We start from the raw sequence: 16,448 nt of genomic DNA, 5'->3' as shown, positions 1-16,448 counted from the left end.
GTAATGCATTAGCATACGGCATAAATTAGCATTATGCCGTTGGAAGTAAAGCTATAAAAGCCTTCGCTTTCAAAATGTTAGACGTTCAGAAAACCATAAAATCCATTCAGTCAAAACTCTTTCGCGGGCCTGGGCGGCATCAATCATGACATAACCGTAAGGGCGGGAACATCTGGTGACGCAAACCAGGAAATACGCCGAAGGCTGGACCGTCCAATTTAACTATGGTTGACGCAACCGTCAAAGGACTCTCCGAAGGACCCGGCCTTCGAAGGATGCGGCCCCTGAATTTGGACACAGCTATGGAGTTAGCAGGAGATCCACACTCCAGTTCAGAAGGTGGCGGTAATGCACACCTAAAGTTGTTTGCCAACAGCCATAAAACAGCAGCAGAAGAAGAAGCAGCAGAGTTACCAAGAGAGAACAATGGCAGAGAAAATGCAGCCAAAAGTAGCACTTCCAGAAGTGATGCAGAGGTTGCTGTCTTTCTGTTGGACAGGTAATTAGTTGTTTTGCTTCGGGGATTTGTTATTTTCATGAAATATGTAACGTTAGCCAAATTAGCTACTTTTGTCGCTTGTCTTAGCCCAATGCTAATGGCTCTCCTCTGCCCTGCTGATGGACTGGACAACTATTCCCTTAAATAATATAATTAGAAAAAGACAAACCAAACCAGATTACCCTGAATTGTTTACGGACAATGGCATAACAATTACTGATAGGAATGAAGTGGTTGACAAATTTAACAGTTTTTTTGTTAATGGATGGGTCCTAATCTGGCCAAAGAAATAAATCCGAGAAGAAATGTGTTGAGGAAAAATGTGTGGAGAGAAATCCAAATTCAGTCATATTGGGAACTGAAAAGTAAGGAAATTATTGATATTGTAAATAAGTGTATAAGTAAAACGTCAAAAGATTAGAATGATATCGATATGAGTCTTCTAAAGAAAATAATAAATGGAATTGTGGGTCTGTTAACACATATATGTAATTTATCATTCATAACGGGAACATTTCCAGATAAAATTAAAGTTGCTAAAGTAATTGTATAAAGATGGTGATAAACACCTTTTCACCAACTATAGACCTGTATCCTTGCTTTCTCAGTTCTCAAAAATTATTGAAAAACTTTTTGTTACAAGACTGGATAATTTCATTAAAAAAAATAATATATTCATGGACAGTCAGTATGGGTTCAGATCAGGCAGATTAACTTCTATATATTTGTTGACCTAAAAAAAGCATTCGACACAATTGATCATGGGATGCTACTTAAAAAACTGGAGAGGTATGGCATCAGAGGGGTTGCATTGGATTGGATAAAGAGTTACATTAAAAACAGGCTTCAATTTGTGCAGATGGGTCTTCACAAGTCAAAGAACCTGAACATTACCTGTGGTGTCCCACAGGGGTCAGTCTTGGGGCCGAAGCTAGTTATTTTGTACATTAATGACATTTGTAGAGTTTCAAATGTACTGAAGTTTGTTGTCTTTGCGGATGACACAAATATTTTTTGTTCTGGGGAAGACTTGCAGCAGCTCTTGGAAGTGGTCACGGAAGAAATGTATAAATTAAAAAGTTGGTTTGATATAAATAAATTATCATTGAACCCAGGGCCGCCCCTGGCAAAATTGGGGCCCTAAGCAGAATTTTATTTTGAGGCCCCCCCCCCCTTTACAAAATGACTGTATCACGGAATGCCATTTAGGTTTACAACCTTTTATAAGTAGGAACAAATCAAATGAACAGCCTCTTTCAACAATGGAACAAGCCTTTTACAGATGCAGGCTGCTTCAGTAGACATGGTGCCTGATGGCCCTTGTGACATACTGGGTGCTGGCTCCGTGTCACCCTTAGTAACAAACTTCAGCATTGACCCTGTTATGACAAGAAATCCACCATACAAGCAGATTATTAATTTTTGTTTTGGTCTTAATGGTAAATTACACAATGAAATTAATGTAAATACTAGCCTCACAAAGATTAAAATGCAATTAATGCAAATACGACTACAGCTAATAATATTCATTATGATTTGATTTGATGATATTTCTATATCTACATATTTTTAAATACTTATTTTTACATTTAGTGCTTAGGTTCTATATTCCTACACTGCTGTTTGCTGCTGTAACGCTTTACATTTCTCCATTGTGGGTCAAGGATTATCTTAATTTTTCTTATCTAATCTTATATGACTGTTATAAATTAAATTCACCAAGAGATGGCGACATTTTACCTCCATAAAAATAGCCCAAAACTTCTATTGATAGCATAGATTGATAGGCTATAAACCTGAGCCAACATACGACCACCAACTGGTCAATTAACCGCTCCTTTTTCAACAGAGCTGAATGTATATGCAGTTAACAAGACATTCAATAAATGATAATCAGGGCCGCTGGAAAATTTCATCTCCAGTCCACATCTAGACAGAATTATCCTCTCTTCTGTCTCATGATTAGCATGCTAGCAGCTGGGGTGTTTATGCCACAAAGTTTTCTTTTTTATTTCAACAACATACCCACCTTCAAGTGAAGCACGAGCCTCCTCTTGTTTAGACTTTGTCTTTCTTTTGCTTGCTCCCGATTCATATTGCCGTTGGGAGGCCATCTCTCCACCTGCATCCAACTGCCTGTCGGCGCATCTGACCGCTGATTGGTCAGATGCTGCGTGCTGTCAATCATTGCGGCAACGTGTGCGGCGTCAGATTACTCGTCTCTTTTTTTTTCTCTCCTGCCTTTGGCTGACTTGGTGCTCTAAGCGTGCCTCACGGCAGCGATGCGCATCCTTTGCGCATTTGCGGAGAATGCGTCCCCTTGTGCAAAATGGGGCCCCCCACGGATCGTGGGGCCCTACGCACAGCGCGTGTTCTGCGTCTAAGGAGGGGCAGCGCTGATTGAACCTGAACAAAACTAAATTTATAAATTTTGGACATCGTAAAATGAATGAAGATGTTCACGTAGAAATGAATAATGTTGCAATAGAAAGAGTTTATGAAAACAAATTTTGGAGTGTTTTAATTTTTAATTTATTAATTTAGTTTTGCTGGAAGGCCCACATTAAGTATCTGTGTACTAAGATGGCAAAGAGCATTGGAGTGCTGAGTACATGTAGATATATCTTGAATCAAGCAACACTACACTTTCTGTACTGTGCACTCATTACAATATCTTTTTTTTTTTTTTTTTTATTATATCTTTATTTGGAATGGACATAAATACACCAGCATATCAACATTGGTAAGAGTGAAAACAAGTGTCCTTCCGGTTTTGTTTGTTTGAGTCCAGGAAAAACGCATCACCAGCCGTCCAGGCATGCGAGTCCAAAAAAGGTATAGTCATGGGTCGTGGATTAAATTACGTTCGGCCTTTGTAGTACCCACTTTCCTCTAATAACTTAAATTACACAGCAATTGTAATGGAATAATATCAGTGGATACAGGTTATCCTCTTAAAAGACAGTACTGATAATTTGCGTGAGGTACACAAAGCCAGATGAGATTTACATGCTCACTTAGAGAGAACTCTGGTACAACTTACTTGTAGATCTCATCTCTCATCTCACAGTTTAAATGGAACTATGTACAGGAACCAGGGTGGTCGCCCGCTGCTGCTGTCATAGAAATAATTAACAATAACCAGTCAGAAATTAAGTAAGTAATCTAGGAAGTAATATTACCAGTGAGATCAAATGAAATCTGCTCTCGTGGGGGTTATGAATGAAATCCAGTTGTTCCAGATTTGGTAAAATTTGTCCTTTTGGATTCTTAATTGATAGCTCAATTTTTCCATCCTAAATATCTCTAGGGTAATTCCAATCCAATCATCCAGGGTAGGCTGAATCGGGCTTAACCATCTCCTTGTAATTGTTTTCTTACTAGCCACCAAAAGTAATTGCAGCAGCTTTATCTTGGTCCTGCATTTCAAAAAAGAGACAAGACCCAGGTACAGAACATCAAAAACCAGAGGTATTTGAGTGTTAAAAAACGTGCTTAAGGAAGCCTGGATACCCCTCCAGAAATCATTTAACTTGGGACAATCCCAGAAGATATGATAGTGGTTAGCAACAGTTGAACCACATTGTCTCCAGCATGCCATATGTGTGGAAAAATTCTGATTCACGTTCTGTAAGGTCGGTCAATTTACATTCATAAGCAATATATGATCGTAATTGCAGGTATCTATGAAATTTGTTTCGTGCCAAGCCGTGATTATCCTGCAAGGTCTCAAAGCTGTGCACAGGCTTTCTTCGAGTAAGTGAAAGGAGTGTTGTGAGACCATACAATGTCCATGATTTAAAACTAGAGTTGTGCCTATTGGGAATAAAATCTGAGTCATAGGCAAACCATCTGAAAATTCTCAACATTCTATGCATCTCACAAATATTAATTACCTTCTGCCAGACTCTGAGTGTGTGGGATACCCAGGGGTTCGCCGACTTTTCCAAATGAGACGTTAGACCTTATCCGCTATTACACATATTACCATATCTGATCTATTGTGTTGAAATCTGGGGTAATACTTACAAGAGTACCTTAAAAAGGATATGCACATTGCAAAAAAGAGCAGTAAGGATAATAAATCATGCTGGGTATCTTGATCATACGAATCCTCTATTTTTTAAATTACAGACTTTGAAATTTATGGACTTAGTGAAAGTTAGAACAGCAATAATAATGTTTAAAGCAAGAAATAATGCACTGCCTGAAAACATTTAAAAAAATGTTTCAAGATAGAGAAGGTAAATATCATCTAAGAGGAAAATTAAATTTTAAAAAACCTTGTGTACGTACTGCTTTTAAAAGCATGTGCATATCAGTCTATGGGGTAACATTGTGGAATGATCTTGAAGAAGAAATCAAAGTACTAGCTCTATACAGTTTAAAAACAGATACAAGAAAGCAATTCTTGACAAATATAATAAAAAAATAAGACCTCAAAACTATCTATTTTCTGGATGTAATTATTCTATTACATTTCTGTTCCTTATACGAAGCAATATGTATAATATAAATATAACTAATTGCAATCACGGCTGGGTTATGGAATACAGTACTTCACTTTGGTGGTATATGGGGAGTGACTGGGGAATTAACTTTTTCGAGTTTAGGATATTGTAGGAGGCTAGTTTAAGTATGCCTTGATTTTTTGTTAATTGTTTTGTTGTATTTATCATTTTGTCATTACTTTGTATTTTACTTTTATATATTTCTTTTTTGTTGTATTTATTTTATGATGTGAGGAAGTTGTGAAGAAGGGACAGGACTAAATAAGCTTTCTGCTTCCTCCTGTTCCCTCTCGAACAGATTATTTTGTTTGTCTGACATATCATTTTGATGGCTACTTGTTGTTCAAGATAAAATGAAGAATAAAGAATGAATTGTGATTTTGGGCTATATAAATAAAATTTGATTTGATTTGATTTGATAAACCCCCCCCCACTCCCTGTTTACTACGCACAAGTTTATCTAGAGGCTGCTCTTTTAATGGTTGAAGATGGCCACCCTGTTCGGAGATAACAAAGTGCCTAACCTGGAGGTATTTGAAATAATGGGTGTGGAGTAGTCCATACTGAGATGAGAGCTCTTCAAAAGTCTGAAGGGTTCCATCTTTGAACAAATTCCCAAAAGTTGTAATACCTCTTGTAAACCATAGGTTTGTAATACCATCTCTAAGGGCTTTAGGTAAAGAGGGATTGGAGTGGAAAGGGGATTTGTCATAAATAGGTTGAATACAGCCCGTTTTCTTCCAAATTTGCTGCCATATCTTATAAGTATGGACAATAACTGGGTTTGTTGTTGTAACCAAAAGAGAGCTAAGCGAGCTGTTATATTGAACTGATTCCAGTTTGAACTCTGTTAAATGGTTCTGTTCAATTTGTTTCCACTTAGGTGAATGGGATTTGCACTGTTTGCCAGACCCACATTGCTGTAATTTGTGCTGCCCAATAGAAATGCTCAAAATTGGGGACTTTTCAGTCCACCTTTTTCTAGAGGGTTTTGCAATATTAACATCTTTATCCTGGGTGGTTTGTTTCTCCATATAAACTGTGTGATGCAAAGGTTGAGTTGTTGAAAAAATTGCTTTGGGACCAGAACTGGTAACATCTGGAAACCTGTACGCCTACAGGTGAGAGATTGACCATTTGGTGACCTGGTGCAGCCAGAACAACCTGGAGCTTAATGCTCTAAAGACAGTGGAGATAGTAGTGGACTTCAGAAAGAACCCAGCCCCACCCGCCTCCTTCAACCTGTGTGGCTCCCCAGTCAACTCTGTGGAGTCCTGCCGTTTCCTGGGCACCATTATCACCCAGGACCTAAAATGGGAGCCGAACATCAGATCCCTCACCATAAAAGCCTGGAATGGGAAATTGCATTACTATACCATTTTTATTCATTATGTCGTCTTACATTGTCTTCACTGTGTTCTTCCCACATCCTCGAATGTTTGTACTGTCAGCACAAAGAGAGATATGTGCTTCTTGTTATGGGAACGGAGCCTGGTACAGACATGAGAAGGACACAGGGCATTCCTTTCCTTTAACAAAAAGGGTTCTCAACTGTCTCATCTTGTTCTTCTTTCTGCAGACCGCATGCCACTCTGTTGATTGATGAACCTTTTTTATAAAGAATAAAATCCTTAAAAGACAACTGGTATTTCTTACAAGTTTGTTTCAGATATCTCACAAATAAGACAAATTTCCACAACAATTTGGTGTCAGAAGTGGGATTCCTTGTGTGACAGGATCTGGAGCCTGCAGCGGACTGTGACCGGCCAGCCTGGAGGAAAACTTCGTCCAGCCTCTACCTCGAGAAAAAATCTTAAGAGACGAGAGGACTGACCGCTGCGGCCCCGGACCGTCATCACTGGAATCCTTATTGAGGGAAAAAGGACCACGTTGCTTAACAAACGGTGAGATACTGAAAGAAACGAAACTTCTTTAAGAGGGAAAATAAATGAATAAATAATTATAATTATGTTTTGGAAAAAAAAATAAAAAATTAAGTAAATTAGTAATTTTTGCTGGATTTCTGTTGATCATTGTGATAGTTGGGCGACTCGAACCAATTCAGGGCAGAGTAATACCGGGTTCTGGGAACACCGGCGCTAATAGGAAGAAAAGGTGTTTATCCTATTAAGCTGTTTTACCGCTGGATTGGGGGCCAAATCAGGGCCGAGTGAAACCAAGCAGAGACAAGGGGTCTCTTAAGGTTATCACCGCTGGTTGGCTGCTTTTTTTCAGAATTTGTAGCGTAATTAAACTGAATTCATGGTAATGACCGGGTCTTAAGGATAAATATAAAGTGCACTGGGACAAGTGACAAGTAGAACAATGGGAGGCAAATCCAGCAAAAAAACAGGAAGCTGGCGTAGGACCAGACCTGGCTGCCCCAAACATAAATTACATAAAGGTTAATGATGGTAATGAGGCTATAGAGCCTTTACATGTCTGGGTGAGAGAGTTTGGTTTTCCCTGCGGAGGGACATTCAGCATGAGACAGCTGAATCTGTTGGAGGAGAAGATTAATTTTAGAATAAAAGAGATAAAAGCAAAAAGAAAAGTGTCACATAAAAAAACTTGGGGAGGTTGAAAGGCGTTTGAAAGCCTTTAGGATGTGGAAAGTGGATGCAGGGAGAGACGTAAATGTGCTAGTCAAAATGAGAAGGAAAAGAAGAGTGCAAGTGATGAGAAAAGAACAGAGTTGTCTTCTCAGAATCGGGTTTCTTCTCTGTATCCCCCACTTCCAGGTTCTATGCCTCAGTGTCTCAGAGTGGACTATGACCTCGACGCGTCCCTCCTGTTCAACCCATAGCACCGCCGAGACCACCACCGCCACTACGGTCTCCAGCACCACCGCCATACCCGGACGACCAGAAACCGTCATCGTCTGCTTCCCAACCAGATATGAGCGCAGCGGGACACAAACAAGGGGATGCGAAGCTCAGTGCCAACAAAGGACAGCTAACCAAAACCACATCTGTTGCTGCAAACTTTGGAGAACATTCCCCTCTTACTCCTCGACCTTACACCAGAAGCAAGGCCAACAAGGAAGATAATACAGGAGCCACCGGCACCTATCCCATGGTGGAGGTGGCAGGAGCCCGGGGCGTCCAAATGGTTTTCCGCCCCAGGTCTGATACTGATGTGAAAGAGGCCATGGCACACCTGCCACAGCCGAGTACATGTGGAAAGAAATTTGATGAGGACTTAGAACTTTTCTGTCGAGAATTCAGCCCAACCCTTCCTGAACTGAAACGCCTGCTAATCCTGAAAATGGGAGCAGCAGATTGGTCAAAGCTTTCAGAAAAGTTTCCAAGTGGCGACACGTGCTGCTCACATCATGACTGGGACGACGTGGAAAATGAAGACTATAGACATGCTGTTACCGCGCTGTATACAGTAATTACAGCTGCCTTCCCACCTCGGATGAACTCTGCTAAGATCTCTGACTGCGTACAGGCGAAAGGTGAAACTGAGGCTGCATATCGAGGACGAGGTCACAGAGGATACGGTGACTGGAGACGCTCTTATTGTGATCCAGAAGTGTGTCTCCGATGTGAACAAAAAGGACATTGGGCCAAGGATTGCACCAAGACTCTAGCTGCGACCTCCAGCCAGGCGGACTGAGAGAAGGGAAGGGGGGTGCGGCCGGACAGCTCATTCTCTACTCTGACTCACCCGACGCATCTGGAGCCTGGTAACACACCCACATCGCACACTACAGATCACACGTTTGAATTGTTATGTGATGCAATAACCTTCCTTGAAACAAAATGTTCACCTCCAGCTGGTACATATGTGAAATATGAAAACAATGCCTTTAAGAAAATGCCAACATATTCTCTATCTGTGAATGACAGAATGGTTTCTTTCCTTGTTGTCTCTGGTGCCACACACTCAGTGATCAAAGGAAAGGAGTTTCTGAGCTCTCCTAAAATGTCAGTCTGCTTTGTCAACTCTGCAAGTGCTTCTGGTGTAGTAGTACGTGAACATTTTACTGTTCCTCTTAAATGTTCCGATGATAACAGCACCAACTTCAAACATGCATTTCTGTTGTCAGACTGCTGCCCTATAAATTTATTGGGCAGAGATCTCATGTGCAAACTGGGAATAACTCTTATTCCCACACCAGATGGTGTTCAAGTCATAAAACCTCATGAAAATGCACAGTTGTTTGTGAAATATTGCCCTGATCAGCTGTTGTATGCTTATCAGTGGAAGCTACCGTAGAGCGATATCTGCAGTCTATTTTTGGAAGAGGCCAGAAAACACACACCCCCTGGCCCACCACACACGCACGTGCAGTGCATGCCAAATGACTCACTTCAGTGTACATCTTTTGTTTCAGTGGGTCCAGATAGACAGTATGAAAAGAAATGGTATGATGACAAATACAAAAATGAACGGTTGTGTATCACACACCTATGTTGGACAGAAAACAAATGCATTGCATCTGTGCAACTTACACCCACTCAAAAACATCAGTACTATGTAAATAACTCTGCGCCGCACATTGCACTTGAAAAAGCAAACACTGATAAATGGGAGGATTTGGGTCTTTTTGCACGTGCATGTAGATCAACCACTAAGTGGGACCCCACAGATGACCCACATGTGTTTTACAATCCAAAACTGCATGCATTTAGAAAGGTTTTTCTGCAACCACTCACACACAACGAACAGTTCAGTTAGTTCCACCTATAACATCCTCGCACATTTTTCTGTCAGAGACTGAGGCTGCAGCCATCCCAGCCCTCCAGGAAGTCCTAAGACTCTGTGGGCTCGAGGAAAACATGATGTTGGTCTAATTAAAACAGCAGAACCAGTGGTGATCACCCCCAAATCTGATTACAGACCTTGCCAACACCTTGCCAAACCTGAGGCTATTGAAGGTTTTTGAGTCCCTGAAAAAGGCAGGAGTAATTGTGCCTTGTGACACTTCTCCTGTGAGGACTCCTATTTTTTCCTGTGAAGAAAATAAGAGACAAAGGTCAACCAACTGAATGGCGTTTTGTACAAGACTTGCAAGTCGTAAATGATGCTGTACAGCCGAGAGCTCCTCAAGTTCCTAATCCTTACACAATTTTGTCACAAGTGGTTTTCGGTGGTGGACCTGGCCAATGCATTTTTCAGTGTTCCTGTTCATCCAGATAGTCAGTTCTGGTTTGCGAGTCCCGTACTGTTTACGACGCGTTGCGGAAAAGTCTAGAGCCTCTGGCTTTGTCCGAGGGCTCTGCACTTTTGCAGTATGTGGACGACCTTGTGATTTGTGCGCCAACAAAAGAACAATGCGAACGCGATACGATCCGACTCCTAAAACATGTCCGACAAAAGGTCACATTTTTGGGTCATGAGATTTCCAGCGACGGGAAATCCCTTTCACCCAATCGTGTTGAGGCAATTCAGAACATTCCCAGGCCTAGAACCAAAAAACAAGTTCTTTCGTTCCTGGGAATGTGTTCTATGCAGTGTTAGAAGCACCACTTGGTGCCACGGTGCATGGTAAAAGCCCACAATCACATGATTTAGTGACATGGACTCCTGAGGCTGAAAAGGCCTTCACTGACCTGAAACTAGCTCTACAGACAACACCTACTTTAGGGCGACCTGACCCGAGCAGACCATTCACACAGACTGTTGATGAGAGGAATGCATGTATGACATCAGTGCTGCTCCAAGATCATGGGGGGAAACTTAGACCTGTGGCTTATTTCTCTGCTAAACTCGACCCTGTAGCTGCTGGGTTGCCACGTTGTCTCCGGGCTGTAGCAGCAGCTGAGAAAGCTGTTATGGCTTCAAGGGATACTGTAGGTTATTCAGATCTGACTCTCCTTGTTCCTCATGCTGTTTCTCTAATTTTGCTTGAACAGAAAACCTCACATCTCTCCACAGCACGATGGCTAAGACACAATACTGTTTTGCTTGACATGCCTAACATCAAGATCAAAAGATGTACTGTTCTTAACCCTGCTACATTGCTTCCCATTCAGGGGGAGGGTGAAGATCACAACTGTGTTGCTGTGTTGGACGAGGTGTGCACCCATTGCACCGATTTGTCTGAAACTCCACTGATTAATCCTCACTTTGTTTTGTTTGTTGATGGCTCAGCATCCCGTAACCCAGAAACCGGTAAAAAAACAGGTTGGTTATGCTGTAGTCTCACTACATGAGACTTTGAAATCAGGTTCTTTGCCGCCTCACTACTCTGCTCAAGCTGCAGAGTTAGTTGCTCTCACAGAGACCTGTAAACTAGCAGAAGATAAATCAGTAACGATCTGGACCGATAGTCGTTATGCTTTAAGCGTTTTGCATGATTTTGGTGCTCTATGGAAGCACAGGAAATTCATAAAATCTGATGGAAAGCCTATTCTGAATGGTGACAAAGTTTATGCATTATTGGATGCTGCGTTATTGCCCAGAGCCATTGCTGTGTGTAAATGTCAGGCTCACACTAACAACAGTGATTCAGTTTCTACAGGGGGGTATTTCAGAAAGTGGGTTTTGTGAAAACTCTGAGTTTGTTAACCCTGAGATGAGAGAAACTCTGAGTTTTCAGTTCCAGAAAGAGAGGTAACTTAAACTCTGAGTCTGTTACTGCGGTAACTGACTCTGTGAACATAACCTGCTCACTGGCAGGTTTACCTGAAGAAACCCTGAGTCTGACGGAGCTGTCTGACAGCAGCTGTCCTTTCCTTCAGTCCGATCGTGTTGAAGCAGAAATAATTCACATAGTTTTACACCAGGAGGAGAATTTAGATTCATTTAGATGAGCTCTCACTCCCCGACGAGGACTGAACCGAACAGTAGACCGCTTCTCATCAGTCCGTCATTTATATTCTCCGGCCGCACAGCGAATATCAGGCTACACATCGCTGACGTGCTCTCAGATCTGAACAATCCTCTTTGTTTGTTTTTTTTGTTTGTTTGTTTTTAATCACTTCGCAGGTTAATCAATCACCTTCAGCAACCAGAAAAAGAGAAATAACTCACATTTCATTTGACTTTCTTTATTTCCCACAGATAGCTACAAAAGTAACCATCAGTAGAGCCTATTGTATTTTTTCCAACAACGTAATTTCAATGTCCGTGTTTCTAGTTTGCAGCCGCATTGAGTATAAGATTAAATGACTTCTAGTTAAATCTGTAGACAGTAGGCTACGTGTGTGTCTGACTCCAATGTTGGGTACTGGGGGAGAGTGACGCCCTCAGCCTCTGGTCACCCAGCGACCTGACTCAGGACCAGCTCCTCTGTCTCTGGCGGACGTGGTGGAGGTGAGCACCACTTCATGTTCATCTACTCAGCAGGATGTTAGGACACAGATGTGTGTTAAACAGCATCTGTTGGTGGTAAAAGCTACTACAAGTTAAAATATCCACTGAATAAACTTTTACTTTGTTTAATATGTGAAATAAAACCAAAGTGAGGAGCCATCGTGAGACTGTTTTTATATTTTCAGCCGATTTGAATTAAATAAAATAGCCTAAAATAAAATAAAACACTGAACAACATTCAACCACTTCCTCAAAGGCTAATATAAAAGAAAGTGATGTTAAATTCAAAATGAAAAGACGGCCGCATCTAAAACTCTGTCAGTGATTTTTATTACGGCTGCAGCCGTGTTACTTTTTTTCCCCACAGAAAATGTCTGCTTCCTGTTTTCTCCCCTGTTGCCATGGTGAATCACAGTATCGGAGCTCCATTGATGATGGCTTTTTACTAGTCGTCAGGCACGAGCTCAACTCAGAGTTAACGTACTCAGAGTCGACTTACCTAACTCAGATCAGCTATCCTGGAACTGAAAACTCAGAGTTTCACTTCACAGGGTAAGTCAACTCAGAGTTCAGGGATAGACTCAGAGTTTGTTGAACCTCCTTTCTGGAATACCACTCTGGAAATGCACGAGCAGACGCAGCTGCTAAAGCTGCTGCTGGAAAACATGGAGTAAGACACACCCACACCCTGCTTCACTCTGACCCTGAAAAACACACAGACACTAGTGCTTCCAACTCTGACACACACACACAGATATTAGCGCTTCTGCTGATGAAAAAGGAATCTGGCGATCACTCGACTGCACATACACTAACGGCATCTGGCACGGACCTGACAGTAAACCATGTTTACCAAAACACTTTTTTCCACATTTTGCCAAATTTGGGGGGGAATGGGGGAATGTTTGATCTGATAAAAAAACATTGGTTCACAAAAGGCTTTACAGCCTATTCTCAAAGATTTTGCCAATCCTGTCATATCTGCACTACACATAATGCAGGTAAAACTACACGACAGCCACAAGCAGCACATCCACAACCAGAGGGACCTTTTGAACATGTCATGATGGATTTCATTGAACTAACCCGAAGTGAAGGCAAGAAATATTGCCTTGTGATGGTTGACATGTTTTCCAAATGGGTTGAGGTGTTTCCCACCTCAAAGCAGGACAGCGCTGCTGTGGCCAAGGCCCTGATGACGTGTGTGATACCACGATGGGGTATCCCCAGGAAAATAAGTAGTGATAATGGTACACCATTTGTGAGTGAAGCTATTAAACAGCTAGGAGGTTTTCTTGGGATTGACTTGAGACAACACTGCTCCTACCATCCAGCGAGTGGGGGTGCAGTGGAAAGAGAAAATTGCACTTTGAAATCAAAACTTGCAAAGTGTTGTGAAGAAACAGGTCTCTCATGGACTAAAGCCCTGCCGATTGTGCTAATGTACATGAGAATGAGAAAAAGAGCGCGCGCAAATCTAAGTCCCTTTGAAATCCTCCTTGGCAGGCCTCCCGAACTGGGAGTAGGGCCTGTTAATAGACCACTCCCTGAGACCTGTTTCTATGAAAATGATATGTTGCAATATTGCCAGACGTTGTCCTCTGCTTTATCTCAAATCCACAGACTGGTAAAGGACGCCCTTCCTGCTCCGGCCAACCATCCTCTCCACAGCCTTACTCCAGGCGACTACATCGTGATTCGTGACCTCAGGCAAAAACACTGGAGGTCCAAAAAGTGGAGCGGCCCGTTCCAGGTCCTCCTCACCACCCACACTGCCGTCAAAATCGCTGAGAGAGCCACCTGGGCACACGCCAGCCACTGCAGGAAGGTCCCAACTCCACAACACGCTGAGGACCAGGAGTGTTCATAACGCCAGGAAGAGAAGCAGACGGTCACAGTATTGACATACTGTGGGAGGAAACAACTTTCGGAGCGCCGATTGATCAAAGCACTGATTCACCTGTGTGCAACATGGAAAGACGTCAACGTCCGTGGCATCCATTCAGGCAGCCAGGCATGTGCGGTCTCCGAGGCACCTTGTGCTGTCTTGTGGGGATCGCTGTCATCATAGTGGTACCCATATTATGGCCTTCGACTCATCCCAGCAAAAGTGTCTCACAAAACACTACCACTCACAACAACACTGCACTTCTACACAGAACCAAAAGACACCTGACCTCTGACCCCTATGGACCAGACAGGGCCCCTGAAGAATCTGTGGATGCAGTATGTCAATTATACTGCACGCACAATGACAAACTCATCATGCCTCATCTGTCAAGGCTACACAGCAAACCTGTCACTGGTCAGTCTGCCTGGAAATCCTCATTGTCGCACTGAACCCAAACCAAGAGTGGGTCCCTTTGTAGTGTGTCTGGTGGACTGTTTGCTCACTAGAATATCTACACAACCTCACTGGAGGTACAGCCACTCACTGTTCAAATCTTGCCCTCCGCTGCCCCGTTTCTCAGTTCCTTCACCACCATTACCAGTTGCAGGACAAGTTGAAGTAGCATCGGGTGCTACCTTTATTTGTTTCAACCGCACCTATGGCAGTATCAGTGTTGGACAGACACGTCTTAAATGTGCAAAAACTCATATCCTGTATCCTCCTGACAGCAGCAGGCAAAGAACTAATCGAGGATGGCTCTTATGGTCGGCGCTGGAAGCGTGATGCGTTTGACTATAAGATAGAGCCATACCCAGACATCTACTGGGATTGTGGTAGAATGCGAAAATCTCTACCTGCTAATTGGACTGGTTTGTGTGCAGTAACCATGTTTGCTTCGCAGGTACACCTGTGGCCGGTTGGAGAATACCATCACTCCCAAAATTACAGGGTGAAACGTTTCTCTAACCCACTTGGCAGTTTTGACAAAACAGTGTACATCGATGCTATAGGGGTGCCTTGTGGTGTCCCTGATGAATTCAAAGCTAGAAATCAGGTTCTTGCAGGCTTTGAAACAGCTTTTTGCTGGTGGTGTACACTGAATAAAAATGTGGACTGGATTAATTACATCTATTACAACCAACAGAGGTTCATAACTACACACATGATGCCCTCACTGGACTAGCTGAGCAGATGTCAGCAACATCTCTGATGTCTTGGCAAAACAGAATGGCGCTTGACATGCTGCTGGCTGACAAGGGGGGCGTCTGTGTAATGTTTGGTGACTCTTGCTGTACTTTCATTCCCAATAACACAGCCCCAGACGGATCTGTCGCCCAGGCTCTTGAGAGACTGAGGTCTCTTCGTGGAGAACTTTCTGGTATTAACAGCACCTTTGGCTGGTTTGATACAATGTTTGGTAAATGGAAAGCACTGATCTTGTCTCTGCTCACTGGGCTCATTGTAGCATTAACTCTCATGGGACCAGGGCCGCCCCTGGCCAAATTGGGGCCCTAAGCAGAGTTTTATTTTGAGGCCCCCCCCCCCCATTACAACATGACTCTTTCAACAATGGAACAAGCCTTTTACAGATGCACACGTCTGCATTTTCTGGATGCAAAGTCATCAATGAGGTCATCATATGACAGCTGCTGTGCCACTTCTGAGTTGATGCTTATGATAGCCAGGCCACTAAAGCGTTCTTGCGCCATTGATGAGCTTCAGTTTTTGCTCAGCAAAGGCAACTGTAACAGGGAGAGTTCCTGCAATGGTGCTAGCCTCCTCACAAAGATTAAAATGCAATTAATGCAAATACGACTACAACTAATAATAATATGCATTATGATTTGATTTGATGATATTTCTATATTTAAATATTTTTTATATACTTATTTATACATTTAGTAATTAGGTTCTATATTCACACTGCTGTTTGCTGCTGCAACGCTTTAAATTTCTCCATTGTGGGTCAAATAAAGGATTATCTTAATTTATCTTATTTTATTTTATCTTATATGACTGTTATGAATTAAATTCACCAAGAGATGGCGATATTTTACCTCCATAAAAACAGCCCAAAACTTCTACTGATAGCATAGATTGATAGGCTATAAACCTGAGCCAACATACGACCACCAACTGGTCAATTAACCGCTCCTTTTTCAACAGAGGTGAATGTATATGCAGTTAACAAGACATTCAATAAATGATAATCAGGGCCGCTGGAAAATTTGATCTCCAGTCCACATCTAGACAGAATTATCCTCTCTTCTGTCTCATGATT

At 42.3% G+C, this 16,448-nt stretch overlaps 1 long non-coding RNA gene across 1 annotated transcript; it reads left to right on the top strand.

The window, feature by feature from the left end:
* The first annotated feature begins 7,765 nt into the window (after positions 1-7,765).
* On the top strand, positions 7,766-15,285 carry LOC311253859. Its single transcript, XR_014621980.1, has 2 exons — positions 7,766-8,701; positions 13,900-15,285. It is a non-coding gene; the product is annotated as an uncharacterized lncRNA (long non-coding RNA).
* The last annotated feature ends 1,163 nt before the right edge of the window (positions 15,286-16,448 follow it).

This window comes from Pagrus pagrus, assembly GCF_965226575.1.
Source record: "Pagrus pagrus genome assembly, contig: HAP1_SCAFFOLD_55, whole genome shotgun sequence".
Taxonomy (NCBI): Eukaryota; Metazoa; Chordata; class Actinopteri; order Spariformes; family Sparidae; genus Pagrus; species Pagrus pagrus.
The sequence above is the reverse complement of the archived record's forward strand: the minus strand, read 5'-3'. Positions and strand labels throughout refer to the sequence as shown.